Genomic DNA, 15,206 nt, shown 5'->3' with positions numbered 1-15,206 from the left:
ACTGGCCATCAGCTGGAATGGCATTGATGCATTTACAGATGCCATTGTTTATGTAATCACAGGCTCCATATACGAAACAACTGCTGTATGGCAAAGCATATTGTTCATCACATCTACACTGGAAGCCAGTGCCAGTTGGGGAACACACTGTCAGAGGAGATGAATACTGTTTTTATTATTATCCTTGATAATATTTTTGTTACCAAGTTGTTGCAAGAACATCATGATTGCTACTCACCTGTTGTGACACTAATGTCAGAGATGTCTGTGTTGTTATCAAGTTGTATGGGAAGAACTGTAGCTTTCAAGGCAGACACAATACGCTCAAATGTTTCTGCATTAGGGGCTTTCACTACAGCATCAATGATGTAATTCCATTGGCCTGTAAGCACTGCACACATTGAAATTAGAAAAATTAACAATGTGATTTTTATAAGCTTAAAAAATAATTAAAGAAGACTAATAGGTTAATCTTTTTGGGAAAAAAAACAAAACAAAACAAAACAAAAAAACTTGATGTTGTTCTTGCCAAGAGTTAGATGAGAAGAGAGAAAGAAGAATTTCCTTATGCAAAATATGAATCAATATCCAGGATACATTTTGCTTAGCTTAGCATAAAGACAGGAAATGAGGAAAACTTGCCCTGTCCAAAGCTGAAAATATCCCTCTACCAGCTCACTTATTAACATGTGGCATCACAACATTAATAAAGGGTCCACTTTGTAAGAAAGCACATTTCTGAGTCTCATTCTCAATTTCTCATAGACTGACGCTTTGTGATTGTAGGTTGGGTGGAAGGTTGGGAAACTCAAAACGTATGTATTCTCAGAGATAAAATTAATTGTGCTTTAAAGGGCAAAGGATTTGTGCTGACTATTTCTCCACTTCCTGGAAACTATGCTGGTTGCCAGCAACCTTATAACATCCCCACAGACAAAACATGACTCCAGGCTAGCTGTTTCCCTGTGACTAGAAAGGTCATGCTAAGCTAATGTGATCGAGGTTTTAGCATAATATTTAATGCATATATGAAAGTGCTATCAATCTTCTCATCATAAATATATCCCAAAATATCCCAAAATAACTATTTTCATATTATTTCCAATCATTTTAATAATCAGACTAACCATTCCTTTTCTCCTTGGTGTGAGGTGGAACATGTTCTTGTTCATTGTTTACCTGAGACAAAAAAAAAAAACCCAAAAAAAAACAGATGTCAGGATCAAATAATTGCTTTGTGCTTTTTATCAAAACCTGTCATCAGGCACAAGGCCCATATTTTCTGTTCAGTATCATAAATACAGTGGACCTACCAGTGATGCTGGACTTGAATATTCAGTGATGTTGTCTGTTTCCAAAATAGTAAGTGTCACTAGAAGGGCAACAATGGACAAGCTGTTCCTAGATATCGCCATTCCTTTTGAGAAAGGAGAGGGAATAAAATATTTAATTGTGGCATTGTTTTACACCATATGTTTGTATTAGTACACAAACAGTGGGTGCAGAACTGCCCACAATGTTCTCACTGATTAAAGTGTAACTAACTATAAATAATTATTAATGCCCTGAGGGTTTCTTCATTTAATAATTATGCTATTCATATTTACCAGCTTTCTCGTATAAATTCCAAATGTGGCTTTGGAGCTGGTCTACATTTTGAACCACCGACTTTAAAAATTGCTTGCACCAGATCCACTGATGAGAATGAATTCTTCTAAAGGATATTTTTCCTAGAATATTTTTCCTAGAATTCCTAGAAATATACTGATACAATTAGTTTTGTAAAGGCTGGCTGAAATCTAAAGAAAAGTTTTGCTGAAAAATGTATACCTAGATTTTGGGTGTCTTTTATGTATCTTTTTTTTTTTTTTTGGCATATTGTAGCAAAATTGATTTTAGACTCTCCACTTCTCATCCCATGTTTGAAAGCTGTGTCACCTGAGTATGTAGTTATTGATACATGAATAGGATAGCGTTATCTAGGATAGCGTTGTTACTTTCAGTTGGCTAGCATTAGTTAGCTTCGACTTTTAGAGTGGAGTACAGACTTTATGGCACAATTGGATAAATTGTTGAATGTTATAAAGGGACAGATGTCTAAAATCCCAAACAGTTCATAAACAATACTAGCAGTAAGCACACTTGGACTTGGCCTGGACTAAATAATGACAGTCTACACTGAGCCTTTCTCAAACCATTGCTAGCCTACATTCATATTTGTGAAGGCATATATACCATGTTGACATTACAACAATACATGTCATATTATGTCATGTCCGTAATCGCTTATCCCTTTCCATGGGGTTAGATTGGCTGGAGCCAATCCCAGCCTTGTCTCAGGGTGAGGGCAGGGTACTCCCTGGACAAGTCGCCAGCTCATCACAGGGCCCTCACTGATGAGCAATGTGGGGTTCAGTATCTCGCTCAATTCAACATGCAGCTCAGCCTTGCCCGGAGCCGGGATTTGAACCACCGACCTTCCGAACATTATATGTTTATGACCTGAATTTCCATTTTGGGAGGTGGAAGTGATGGTAACGTTACAGGCAGGAAGGCTGCCGAACCATTCACTGAAGATTGAGTCAGCATTTCAACATTCGTGTGCATGACACTACTAGATTTTTTAATTTTTTTTTTTAACCCTAACCTTCTAGCTATTGGTGATGTCAAAGATGTCAAACCAAAGGTGAAATCTGAACTTTTGAGGGGGTTCTTTTGTGAAATTTTCTCAAGAGCAATTTCTGAGGGGTCAGCAAATGTAATGCTGTCACTGCTAATGAAGACTGCCAGCTACGGAGCTCAACATTGAATACCACTGTAAGGCAATGGACAGGTGTTGCACAGTTTTGAATATTTTCAATTACATAGTTGCATTTCTGTGTGTGCGTGTATGTGTACTCACACACAGACACACACACACGCACACACATAGTTGACACAACATCAAGTAGAAAAGTGAAAAGAAATTTAATGCTACAATGTTACATTGCCAACATTAATTCCAGTGACATCTCTCATTGCAATGTCAGTCGGTAGAATGAGAATCAACTTCACCCCTGAAAAGGCCAGATGCATACTGTAGACACTGCTTCTCAAAATGTATCCAAAAATTCCCTTTATCCTCTTTTATCTATAATTTAGTTTAAATTTCCTCAAGGATATTTAGTCATGGAGAGTTTTAGATTTTGCCTAGGTTTGAGATTTCTGTTTGCTCACATGAATCAAAGGTGACACTACAATATTTCCAAGAATCAGTGTCTCAGTTACACTTAGAACTAGCTGACTCATAGAACTAGATAATTTATTTCATAAACAGTAGTATGACTCAATCTGACAAAAGATCTGAAAAACCACGGCAATCACAGCAAAAACTCAGTAAATCAGCACAACCAGGTACCATTAGTGGTAGCTAAGTTGCATATTTTTTATTTGCATGAACCCAAGGATACAAAGATGTCTGAACCTACTTTTGCTCGTGAATTATATCACGATATGTGTGACACAGTATGTATTTTTTATATAGAGATAACAAACAAAAAACTCATTTTTTTCAATATACACACCTTTAATGGCTTTCCCCTTTCAAGGTTACTAGAACTGCATTGGACGGAGAGGTGTCCACATATTGCTGAAAGTCAACAAGATCCAGTGTTGCGTGAATGGCACACCAACTGGGGATTTCACCTGTTCAGAATTGGAATTGGGTTAGAAATGGGTGAAGATATTTAAAAATATCATTCAGAGAATAGATTGAGTCATGTGTGTATTTCCAGTGGCTCACACAATTTAATGTACTTGAGCATACACTTAAAGATGACCGATTTGGGCTGTGATTTAACACAGCACACAGTATTCTCACCATTGTTATGTCAGTGAGTTTTCAAAAGCAATTAGTGTGAGAGAAAACCATCTGGCTCACAGGTGAAAGGAACTGATGTGATGTGCTTTAAAGACTCATTTGTTTGGAAAAAAATAATCCCACTCTGTTGCGATCTACAGAAATGATGTTCTCAAGACATGGCTACATTCCTCAGTCTTGGCAAACTTCCCCTCACTTCTACCATCGTTGAACTGTATTTAGTTATCAGTCCCTGTGGCACAAGATTATGGAAGCCTAAAAGTTACAAAATGCAATGAAAGGCTGTCAGACAAGTTTTAATGAGTGTTAGCTATAGCTGACTTAAAAAAAATGATGATATGATTAAATTGCTTTTACCAGAGTTTTCATATTGATATTACAGGGCTATGTAGTACAGTGTTTGGAAGACTATTACTTGATGATGTCACACCACAGTGAGGGATGTCTTGTCTTGGGTTTTTGTCTTGTCAGTTTCCTGTTTTATTTTGAAAAGTAACTCTCCTCTCGTTTCAGGTCCCTTGCCCTTCCTTGTGTGTCACCTGTCTGACGTCATCCCTGATTCCTGATTGTTTCCACCTGTGATCCCCTCCCCCATGTGTATATATTCTCTGTCTTCCCCTGTCTTTGTTGCTAGAGTATTTTGTTTGTCCTTGTCGTGTACGCCAAGCTCTTCCACAGCCTTGACCCCTTCCTTGCCTTTTAGTCAAAGTTAAGTATTGTTTTCCTCTGAAGAAGAGTGATTTTGAGTTGTATTGTTTTGGTTAGTGTTTTTGGTTCTTTGAGATAGATAAGTTTATAGCCTTGTGTTTTCCTCCTTTTGGAGCGCCTTTTGTTTTTGTAAAGTTTATCGATTAGAATAGAGAAGATAATTTCATAGCCTGAGTGCTTTCCTTGTTTGAGTGATTTTGTGTTGGTTCATTTTATAGCTGTAAGGGTTTCAGTTTAGTGTAGCCTTTTCCTTTCCTCCTGCGGGACCGCCCTTAGTTCTTCTCCCCTTGTTGTGTGTTTTGTTTGTCTCAGCCATCCAGTGTTTCATAGCTTGTTTATTTATTGCTCTGTCTGCAGAGAAACAATATCAGAAAATAAAGCCTGTCATTACACCTGCCTTCCTGCATCTGAGTCCTCACTTTCTGTTCAAGTCTGACAGATGAAAGTTCACATCATAGTAATTCTAAGTGATGTATTGTAGGCAACTGGACTTTCAGTTGAAGATGTTTCACCTCTCAGCCGAGAAGCTTTTTCTGTTCTGTTCTGAACTGAACTGACACACTTGCATACAAAGACCCTTGCCTCCATCAATCCTCACACTTATAACAAAAATTAAAAATTTAGCTAGGAAATAAGAAATGTTTCTTGGACAAAATAGGAAATGATCCATGAAGTTCGAAGAAGCCCAAGACCAATCAGCGTAACCATCAATTCAAATCTGACTGGACTTCTTTTTGCAAAACTGATATTAAAACTGTCCCACTCTAAGACATCAGATCTTAAACACAAAACGACCAACATGCCAACATCATACAAGCAGTCTGTTTCTACTATGAATAAATCTGCATTGGCACAAGAGTGCAACCACTGCACCTTTCATGGAAAACCTAAAAAAACCATTTACCGATGCTGAGTTGATCAAAGAGTGTACAGCAATGTGGCTGCTGAAGTTTGAGGTCATATTGAGAAAAAACAAAACATTTTGTAGCTTTGGAAGCATGTGTCACTGTTGGCTAACAGCAACCAGAAAAGCAGAAGTTATATGAACGATATAAAGATTCAGGACAGAAACAAAGTGCAGTGCACATCTTGGAGAGTACCTCAGGACTGCCAAAACGACATACAGGCCCAACATCATAAAGATGTCTCACCCCTGAACTGAAAATGCATATTTGCCCATTTGTATCTTGCTGTGGTATGATGATAATAATAATTACAGCAACAACAATAATACCTTCCTTGTTATGGTACTTTTCCTACTTAAAATGCTACAAGCTCAATTAAAAAAGAACAAATTAATGAAATTAGCCAACACTTGGATAAGGTAGTGCTAAAAACAACAACTGGGATAAGATGAGTAAGGAGGAAAATTAATTCAAATTAGTTATTTAGATCATACAAAACTGAAAACAAATCACATTGTTGGTTAATGACACTAAAAATAATAACAGTTGCAACAACAGCATCTGCACATAAAACAGCTTTTAATGGTCCAGTGAATAAATTTGGCCCATGGGGAAAACTAATTGGGGAACCCTTATATAGGGCATGGCTACCATTGTGAAAATCAATCATGTTAGAAGCATAGCAATGAGAATTCATGGAGGCTCTACCCTCTAATCCAAACTACGGAAAAATATTCCATCAGTCATAAAAATAAGGCTTCAAAACAATAGTTGTATCTCAGAAAGATAAAAGAAACCTGCAGGTCCTTGGCTATTGCAAGGCAAGTAATTCTCTTGCACGATAAACACTATTCACGGCCTTGATGCAAGTAGGCTAGTTGAATGGTGACTTTTGGTAGTCACACAAGTTGCATGATGCAGATAAACTGCCCTCAATCCAGATAACAAACACATATTGATGGGCTGAGTAAGTTCTTAGACTTATGTCTATGTAGTGTAGAGAATTACTACAATATTTCTTGATATAGTCTGAACTCTGACATAACCTTGATTTTTTATTTTTTAATTTTTTATTATTATGATTGATTAGATTTAACATTCAGATACATTCATAATTGCACACTGTCACTTTAAGCTGGGACATCAGCAAACCACATTTTATATGTTCAATTACATGTATATGTCCTGTTTAAAAATAACAGACTATGTACTGTTTTTGTTTTTAGCGTCAGTATTATGCAAACAGCCCCTTTAGTCCTGCCAGATTCATAAATGGACTAAATAGCAACATATCAAACACTCTATATGAGCACTTTCTATCTTACAGGAACAAAAGCTGAATTCCAAAGACACATTTCATTTGATTTCATTTGACCCACTTCAATGTGAAACAGTGACTATCTATGATTTGTATTGCCCTTAACAATACACACCTCATCAGAAATCAGAAAAACTTTATTGCCAAGTACGATTTTACACATACGAGGAATTTGTTGTGGTGATGTTGGTGCATGCATCAAATAACTATTAAGTGAAAATATAACAAATTAACAATATAAACTATTTAAAGAATAGAAAATATAACGAATTAACAATATAAACTATTTTAAAAAGTAGAAAATATAACTATACAATATAAATATATATACACAATCTGTTTTTTGGGTAAAAGGATAAAAGGAGCAGACCGGCTGGCAGTGAACAATTACAGAAATGATGTGCAAATGAAAATGTGCAAATGAATAGGTAGTTCAAGCTGAGCGTTAATGTAACGCATAGAGTGAGTCTGTACCATGGTAACATAAGCCAACAATGTACAACAATTTCACAGAAAAACACACAGCCACTACTGTGCAGCTTAAGCAGACAAAGATGCAGACAAGTCAAAGCAAACCGATTGATGATGAGGGAAAAGTATTTCACTGTAATCTCAATAATTTCACATGCTAACACAGAATGTATAAAGCTATGGATTGTTAAAAAGGCCCCATAGAATAACCAGAAAAGGGGTCACAAAGTGAACAATCGGTTCCCTCACTGAGGAAACAACAGCCTATTCAAAATAGTCTCAAAAACTGAGCATTTTCTCAGATATGTAAATCAAATGACCTTCTTACCATGCTCTGTTTTCAGCTCTCTGCTGCTGTGTAATTGTCCTCTCTGTATTCAGTAAACACCTTTCATTACAGAAGCCTGCAGAGTGAAGAGGAGTCGAGTGGCTGTTAGCCCGTATGTGGAGCTATGGGAAACCTGCCTGCATGAAAAAAACTTCCTGAAATATAGTAAGCCACACACATTGCTGGCAGCAGTTCAACAGGTTTCGTATTTCCTCTGCCCTGAGTTTGTCAGTTCTCTTCATGTGGAAAACATAGCACTTGGGAGTTCTTGATCAGTGTTAAACAGTGGAAGCTAAATTTAAATCTAGATAAGGTGTAACAGACAAGAACCCCAGTTATTGTACTTCCATTGTACAATTCTTTATTGCCTTAATTAACAAATAGAGCGTGCATTATTCATTTTATGGAATGTATTGAACTTAAGCAAGACTCTCAACAGTCAACGGTCAACAGCAGACCATATCTCAACAGGGCATGTCAAGCAGTTAATCTCAACAACAATGTCCCTCAGGACATCTACATGGACTTTTTTGTTGGTTGGTGGTGTGAGGGATTTTCCCATTGGACTATCCTCCATGTTAAAAATTAAATCACAGAGTGACTGTCCCTGCTTGTCTTAAGGGCATTGCCAGGCCTGAGAAATACTTGGGCCTGATTTCACTAGTTTAGCTACATTTGAAGGTTCAGCATAGGTTTAAACCTGTATTGTTTGGGAAAGTCCAATTGCTGTGTTCTTATAGGCTGTGGTTTAAACCCCAGTTCCAATTCAGTATAAACCTCAGTTTCTGTACCCTGTAAAAATCACTGATACACTACATAAATCCATCATATCTAGATTTAATTCAATCCAAGGCTGTCCTCCCAAGATAAAAGTAAGTAAAATAGAAAAACACATTCTGTACAATTGTAAAGTTTAGCCATAGTGATAGTTTAATCAAATAGACATCAAGTTTTCAATGCCAGAGACATCAGAATAAGAAAAGAATTCTGAAGTTCAAATCATCTTAATGTTTTTTTTTTGTTTTTTTGTTGTTTTTTTTTTATTAATGATCTCATGAAGCAACACTGTCATTAGTGTTAAACTAACAAAATATTGAGTAGTTACATTTAAAATATATCACATTATTTAATTCCAGTGGGGTTATTAAATATACTGAGGTGGTCAACTGATCCCAACCATGCACTGTATACATTTATACAGGAGAGATGACATGAGGTTGATTGATCCTGCAAAAGATTATAAACATAGGGTTTGATGTAAAGACACCTTAAATGATATGTATAATGTTCCAGTGATGTTTCCAATGTTTTTTTTTTCTTGATTACAGATATCATTGAACTGAAATATCAGAAATTTGAAACTAATTTTCTAACCCCCCTTATCATTTTTAGATACTTACATAAATATTCACGTTGAATGTGAGTTTCAGAAGCAAACGTTACTTAAAAGTAATGTAATGTAATTACTTGCATAATAGTACAAGGACTGCACAATAAGCACGTGATTTTGGGGGTTAGACAGTTGGTCCTGTAGCAGTTAGGCTGCAAATTTAATCCCTTAATCTGCCTTGTGTATGTAAGGAGGTGAACTAATGTAAAGAGCCAGCAGAGGTTTCCTCATTATTTTAAGCAATGGTTAAAGGAGCCCCCAGAGGGCGCCACCTGGTTCATCTGTTTGGTGCTGCCTGTGGTTGTGACCATCTTAGGTCACAACCTCTTGTCCTCTTCTGAAAGGTAAGCAGGCAGAAGTCAGCCTCTCCAGTCTAAAGATGAAGAAAAAGTTATTGTTTTGCACTTTCCAGTTGTTTTGTTCAGCAAATATGAATGCTAAGAGCTATGTTAATGAGGGGAAGCCGCTATGTGTGTAAGAGAGTTAAGTTTATTACTAATGTATGTGGTGGCCCATTAGCATGTTACAATTCCTCTGCCAGAAAAATGAGTTGGGTCCATTTCATACTAATGTCCTCTCACACGCGCAGACATGCATACACTCGCGTGTACTCACACACAGTCACATTCACTCGTTTCTTCACACCCATGCACGTACTCATAGTCACGGACATACACATAGTCACGCTCACTTGTTCATACACAACCACGCACATGCTCACACACACACACACACAGTCACGCTCACTCGCTCATAAACACACACACACACAGTCACACTCACTTGTTCATGCACACCCATGCACATGCTAGACACAATAGGGATTGGCTCCACTGTCCCCCGCAACCCCTTGAAAAAGGGGGATAAAAGCAGTAACATCCCCGCGACCCTAACAGATAAGCAGAAGAAAATGAGATGAGTCTCCTTAGCTGCTGCAGTGACGCTGTAGCATTGATACAAACCAAAAGGAATCATAGCTACAAGTCTGCAAATGCATTAAAAGTTCAATGTGTAAAATTCTTTGCTGAGTCTCATTCCTAACTCATCAAATACCGACACTTTAGGTTGGTAGGACGGGCCAGCCACCAACCCAAACAGAGAGTATTTGGTGAGTTGGGAATGAGACTATATTACAAACTATACTTACAACATCGACACTTAGATCCTGTCTGGAACTTTATATTAACAAAAACATTAAATAAGCACATAATGTGCCTATGTTGGGCACCAATTATAAGAATCTCCATGTTGTCATTGTTGTGCAGAAAGGACCTCAAAGGGTTAGGGTTCAAGCTCACAGATGCAGTACAACCTTTAGGAGCTAGTTTATCAAGCAATGTTGCAGGTTGACTTCATTCAGATGAATCACTGAAATGACTGTAATAGAGTCATTTATGTAACAACTTGGAACAACAGACTTGTGGCATAAGGACCAATACACGAGAATATACAAAGTGTTTTTGCGTCACGATAATGGCTTTCTGTATATGCCTACAAGGTCAGTTTTAGAGCATGTTGAGGATTCAATATGACAATTTATTGTTCCAGTTATGATGAAACCATGCTGTGGATTGTACAACTGACTTAGTATGCAGTAAGCGTTCCATATTATTATGACTAACATAAATAAGTCAACATGGTTGTTAGTGACTAGTGCCTAAAAACTGTAGTAAAACAACAAGCTCAAAAATTGAAGGCCGTTGACCTTACAGGAATATCCTTTGAACAGTCCATGGCTACTGTCAGACTGATTTGGCTGCCACAGGATATGTCACATTATCTGCACACTCTCAATTCTGCTCTGTTAAATAACACCTGAGAATGTGTGATATCTTTGTGATTCAAACATGCCACAGGTCCTCAGTCTGGTAGAGTAACTCAAACAGCTACAAATACGAACAAGAAAAATTTGACTTACCTTAATCAGTGTAACTGGAGCCACATCTTTTCTGCTGCACATTGTAGTTACATGAGAGGCATCTACAACAATGAGGACCCATTCACTGTGGGTGTGTTAAAATTTGAATTGGTCACAAAAGATGCATGTGCATGCCTTTTAAGACCAGGAATGTGGAAAAGAAGTCAAGAATGAAAGAGAAAATGTAGGTTGCACATTATTTGAGTTGTTGCCACTTTTGGCATTTTGACATGTCACTGAAGGAAAAGCCCAGATGTTAGAAATACAATGAATGATCAGTTTCAGGGTCCTGGTTTGTGTATGATGACTCACAATGCTTTTCAAGTCAAAATGTCTGAAAAATGCCAATACTGTGATTTAGCAGAATATAAACAGTTAAAAGGACAGTACATTTTGATGATAAATTATGTCTTAACAATGACCCCGACCCAATCCCCCCTCTCCTGGTTTATATCTCTGGATTAAATAAACCAGTGGAGGCCAGCCAGGACTTCAGTGATTTGGCTTTTGTGTTAGATCAGCGAGGGAAATGAACAAGAAGAAACCTTGAGAAGAAAAGAAGTTGCATGGTTTACAAGGATTTTTGGTTTTTTGTTTGTTTATGTAATTACTTCTCATTCAGGCTGCAGTAAGTCATTCCTACAGCTAGGGTTCTCTCATTTAAAACAATACAAACAGAAGATTATACTGGAAGTAGAGTGGGATCATGGGAGTTTTTGTCATTGTTAAACAACTTATCTTGTGTGACTCAGGCAAAAATGTTCATAGATGAGATATTATGTTTATGTTTAATGTCACCAAATCCATGGTTACCTTGAATATTTCTCCAGTTATAACACTGTGGAAAACGTTTGGGTTAAGGCAACAACTCTACAGAATATATTGTTTAGATTAGATAGATTGTTTTAGGAATTTCATGCATAAGTTTTACATATTAAAAAAGTCCTACTCATCTCAAACTCAACTCACTTGATGACTGACTTGCAGACATTTCTGATAGCTTTATGTAAAAGACAAATTAATAAAGGATAAATTATTTATTACAAACCAGCACCCACTATAAAAGAAAACTTTGTTTGGAGTTACTGTAATTGAAAGCACATAAAGAAGACATGTGGTTAAAAAAATCCCTCTGGTACTTTTATTTTTTTTTTCAACACATGCACAGTGTGTTCTAACTAACTTGCGCCGGCCTGTGCCTTGCCGCTGTCTCTCTACCCAAACTATGCTTGTCGGTGGGCAACATAGGGAGAGACTCTGAGTACTTTACCACTATACCTAACCCACCCTGAGTAATTTGGTGCCCTGGGCAAGATTTTAGCCCTTGCATCGCAGTCAGTTTCACAATCGATTTTCATACACTCACACAGAAACTGCATGAATGTATATTTTTTATTTGAACTGGTCCTCTGTGAACTAGCTCTCATCTTACTTAATCAGTCAGCAGGTCTATTGGTGCAGCCTGTTGTCCTGATGCTGTGTCACTCTGCTGTGCTGAGGTAGAGGGACAGCAGCACCTGATGCTGTGTCACTGGAGGTGGTGGTGAAATATTTTAAAAGTGCACCTGAAAAGAGAAGTATTAACCACTGCATGTTACATTTTAACAAAATGTGATGTAAACTTTAACAAACATTACCTGTGACACAATAAACCAAAGGCTTACAATGACCCTATTACTTATAAATTGGATGGACAACTAATAGCATTTTAACTGACATACAAGCAGGAAAACATAGCGAACAGGTAAAATAACACCTGAACATGCCTAACTTTAGCTTTCCAAATGTCCCTGATGAATTTAAGAGTTACGTAAACTTACGTCGACTCCAGCTGTTTACTAGTTGTTAATGCTGCTATTGTCCGAAGTAAGCTATCAAGCTAACACCCTGCTCCAACAACGGTAACTACAATCAGTAAACTATTAACTATTACTTTCATTCACTTCATCACATTGATGTTACTGTACATGTATCTTCTTCACGTCCTCTTCTTCATTCCTTCTTTTTCTTCACTGGGCGCCAGATGGTTTCAGTTTTTTTGGACATTGTGATTCCTCTACAGTATCAGTACATCTCTGATGGTCCGATCAGATTCCAGTGTTGTAATGAGCTGTGTTTCTTTGTCGAGATATGTTCCCTAGTCCCGCCCCCGTCTGAAATGTTCCAAAGAGTGAAGGAAGCGATTATATCATTACATTTGACCATATAGTAGGTCTATCGCTGATGACTTTACTCTCAAATTTTAAAGGTTTTAAAGCGTTTAAAGTGTGTGTTGCTTTTCCATGGAAACACATGTGGTCTGACTAGTAATTGAAACAAAATCAGTCATGTCAGTAGACTCATATGTGTAATAGAACGTAGGTTACCAATCCAGCAAATAATCCTACCCTTAGTAATGACCTAGCAACAGAATGGATTTTCTAGTCCCAGATGAGTGAACTCTGAGCTGACGTTAAAGTTTTATCGCGGTCTTGGAATTTCCCAAACTACCGTAAAATACCAAATAATACCCGGGGCGTTTATTTGTTTCAGTCACTTAACAGACCAGGCGGCAATTTGGGACAGGTGTTTAATTCCTTCGTCCCAAAAATCTGGGATGAAAATGTCAGAAACTTCTCCAGCTTCTCTGTGAACTCTCTGGCATCCCGCTGGACAATAGTTGTCTTCTGCAAGTAAAGTTGTTGCGGCAGAGGAAAGGATTTAGTCAACCAGCACTCGCGGCAAACTTCTCATCTCTGCTGTCACTCATGGTGGCGTACATTTGTTTCGCCATCACCCTGATCATTTTGCGGGACACTCTTTTGTTGCAGGCCCATTTGCTGATAACTCATTCCCGCATGTTTATCTCAAGCTCCTCGCTAGCCTTCTTCCTCCCTCCACCAGGCAGCCTGGCCCTGCTGCTGTCCTCCTCAGACAGCTCGTTTTATTTTTTCGCTAATCTCATACTCTCTTGGGGTTGACAGAGAAACATCTAGCGGCTGCTTCTCCTGAGTTTTCCTCTGCATATTTTACAGCAGAAAGTTTGAATTTCGAGCCGTACTTTTTATTTTTTTGCTCCAGCTCTGACAGTTACTATGTTGCCATGGAGGTGGATACACTATTGCCACAGACTTGGCGGAGTAATATTTTGAGTAATGAGTCAGGCGTGCTGTCATGCTGATTTGAGCACGGTCTAAATGTCTTGCTGACCAGATTGCTTGGTCGGAACTACTCGTTGTATAATCGTCGTTCACCCCAGCCGTGTTCACAGCCTTGCCTTTTTTTTTGTCTCCCTCCTTGTAGAATAGATATTGTGGTTTCATAGCCTCTTGAGTTGTCACCTCTTTCCAGCCCAGACCTTACAATTTAACTTAATGGGACATTAAATCAAGTGGAATGCCTCTCATGCAAGTCCAGTCTTGCCATTTCATTTATATTACTAAAACAGATGTATTTAGGTGAAAATGTTCATGATTTTCATCTGTAATTTGTTAGTTAAGAATAAGTCTAAAACCATGTTTCCATCAACAGGAAGAACAGTACAGCAGTGAGTTGTGCTATCACATGTCAGGCCCACAATTTTCTGAAGGATGAGCCACTGGGGTGAATTTTGAGGGCTACATAGAAGTCCTGTGATGCTCTCATTCAAGCAAGTAGATTTTACCCTATTCTTTACTGTGTAATGTTATATACAATTGTGGCAAAGTGTTTAAAATCATTGTTTTTAATATCACAATTTGTGTCTGTTCATTTACAGGGTGACTTTACTCTTAGGACAAGCCAATACAGTGGACAGAGGTCTAGGGAGGTGGAGAGATTGATGAGTTTCAGCGCTGGTGTCATCAGGGATAAAACAGTGTGTTAAGAAAACTGCAACTTTAGGACATCAAAATGCTAGAGCTCTTAAAGCATTATAAATTGAAACATCTCCACACTGGCCAAGGCCAGTCACTACCCTGCTTGTACCCAGATTGTCCTTGTTCATTTAAAGCTTGGGGTGCTTTTCGCACGCATTTGTCTAGAGACTGTGCACAAACTGAGCAGCTAGGGCTAACAGTTTCATAATTTCAATATTTTGAACACCTCAGAGCTCATCTGAAAAAGCAAGAAACTGTGCATTGTGTTTTTAAAGATTGTTACTACAGTACTAATATGTATTCAATGTTTGCCTCACATAAAAACAGGAAGCACAATCCTCACCACCAGGAAGATTTCAAACATAATGTATTTCAGACGTATTCAAGTCAAGCATCAGAAGATAGTTGTTTGATAGATGAAAGTGAAGTTACATCTGATGAAACAGTTGTCAATGAGGGTGAGGATTTAGTTA

The 15,206-nt window shown here is 37.9% G+C and overlaps 1 long non-coding RNA gene across 1 annotated transcript; it reads right to left on the bottom strand.

The window, feature by feature from the left end:
* Positions 1-275: 275 nt before the first annotated feature.
* Positions 276-3,676, bottom strand: LOC119011977. The gene is made up of 4 exons (XR_005072317.1): positions 3,564-3,676; positions 1,314-1,417; positions 1,128-1,179; positions 276-391 (listed from the first exon to the last, which is right to left on the bottom strand). It is a non-coding gene; the product is annotated as an uncharacterized LOC119011977 (long non-coding RNA).
* Between the last annotated feature and the right edge of the window lie 11,530 nt (positions 3,677-15,206).

Source organism: Acanthopagrus latus, chromosome 22 (genome assembly GCF_904848185.1).
Source record: "Acanthopagrus latus isolate v.2019 chromosome 22, fAcaLat1.1, whole genome shotgun sequence".
Lineage (NCBI taxonomy): Eukaryota > Metazoa > Chordata > Actinopteri > Spariformes > Sparidae > Acanthopagrus > Acanthopagrus latus.
Note: the sequence above shows the minus strand (reverse complement) of the source record. Positions and strands in the feature narration are given on the sequence as shown.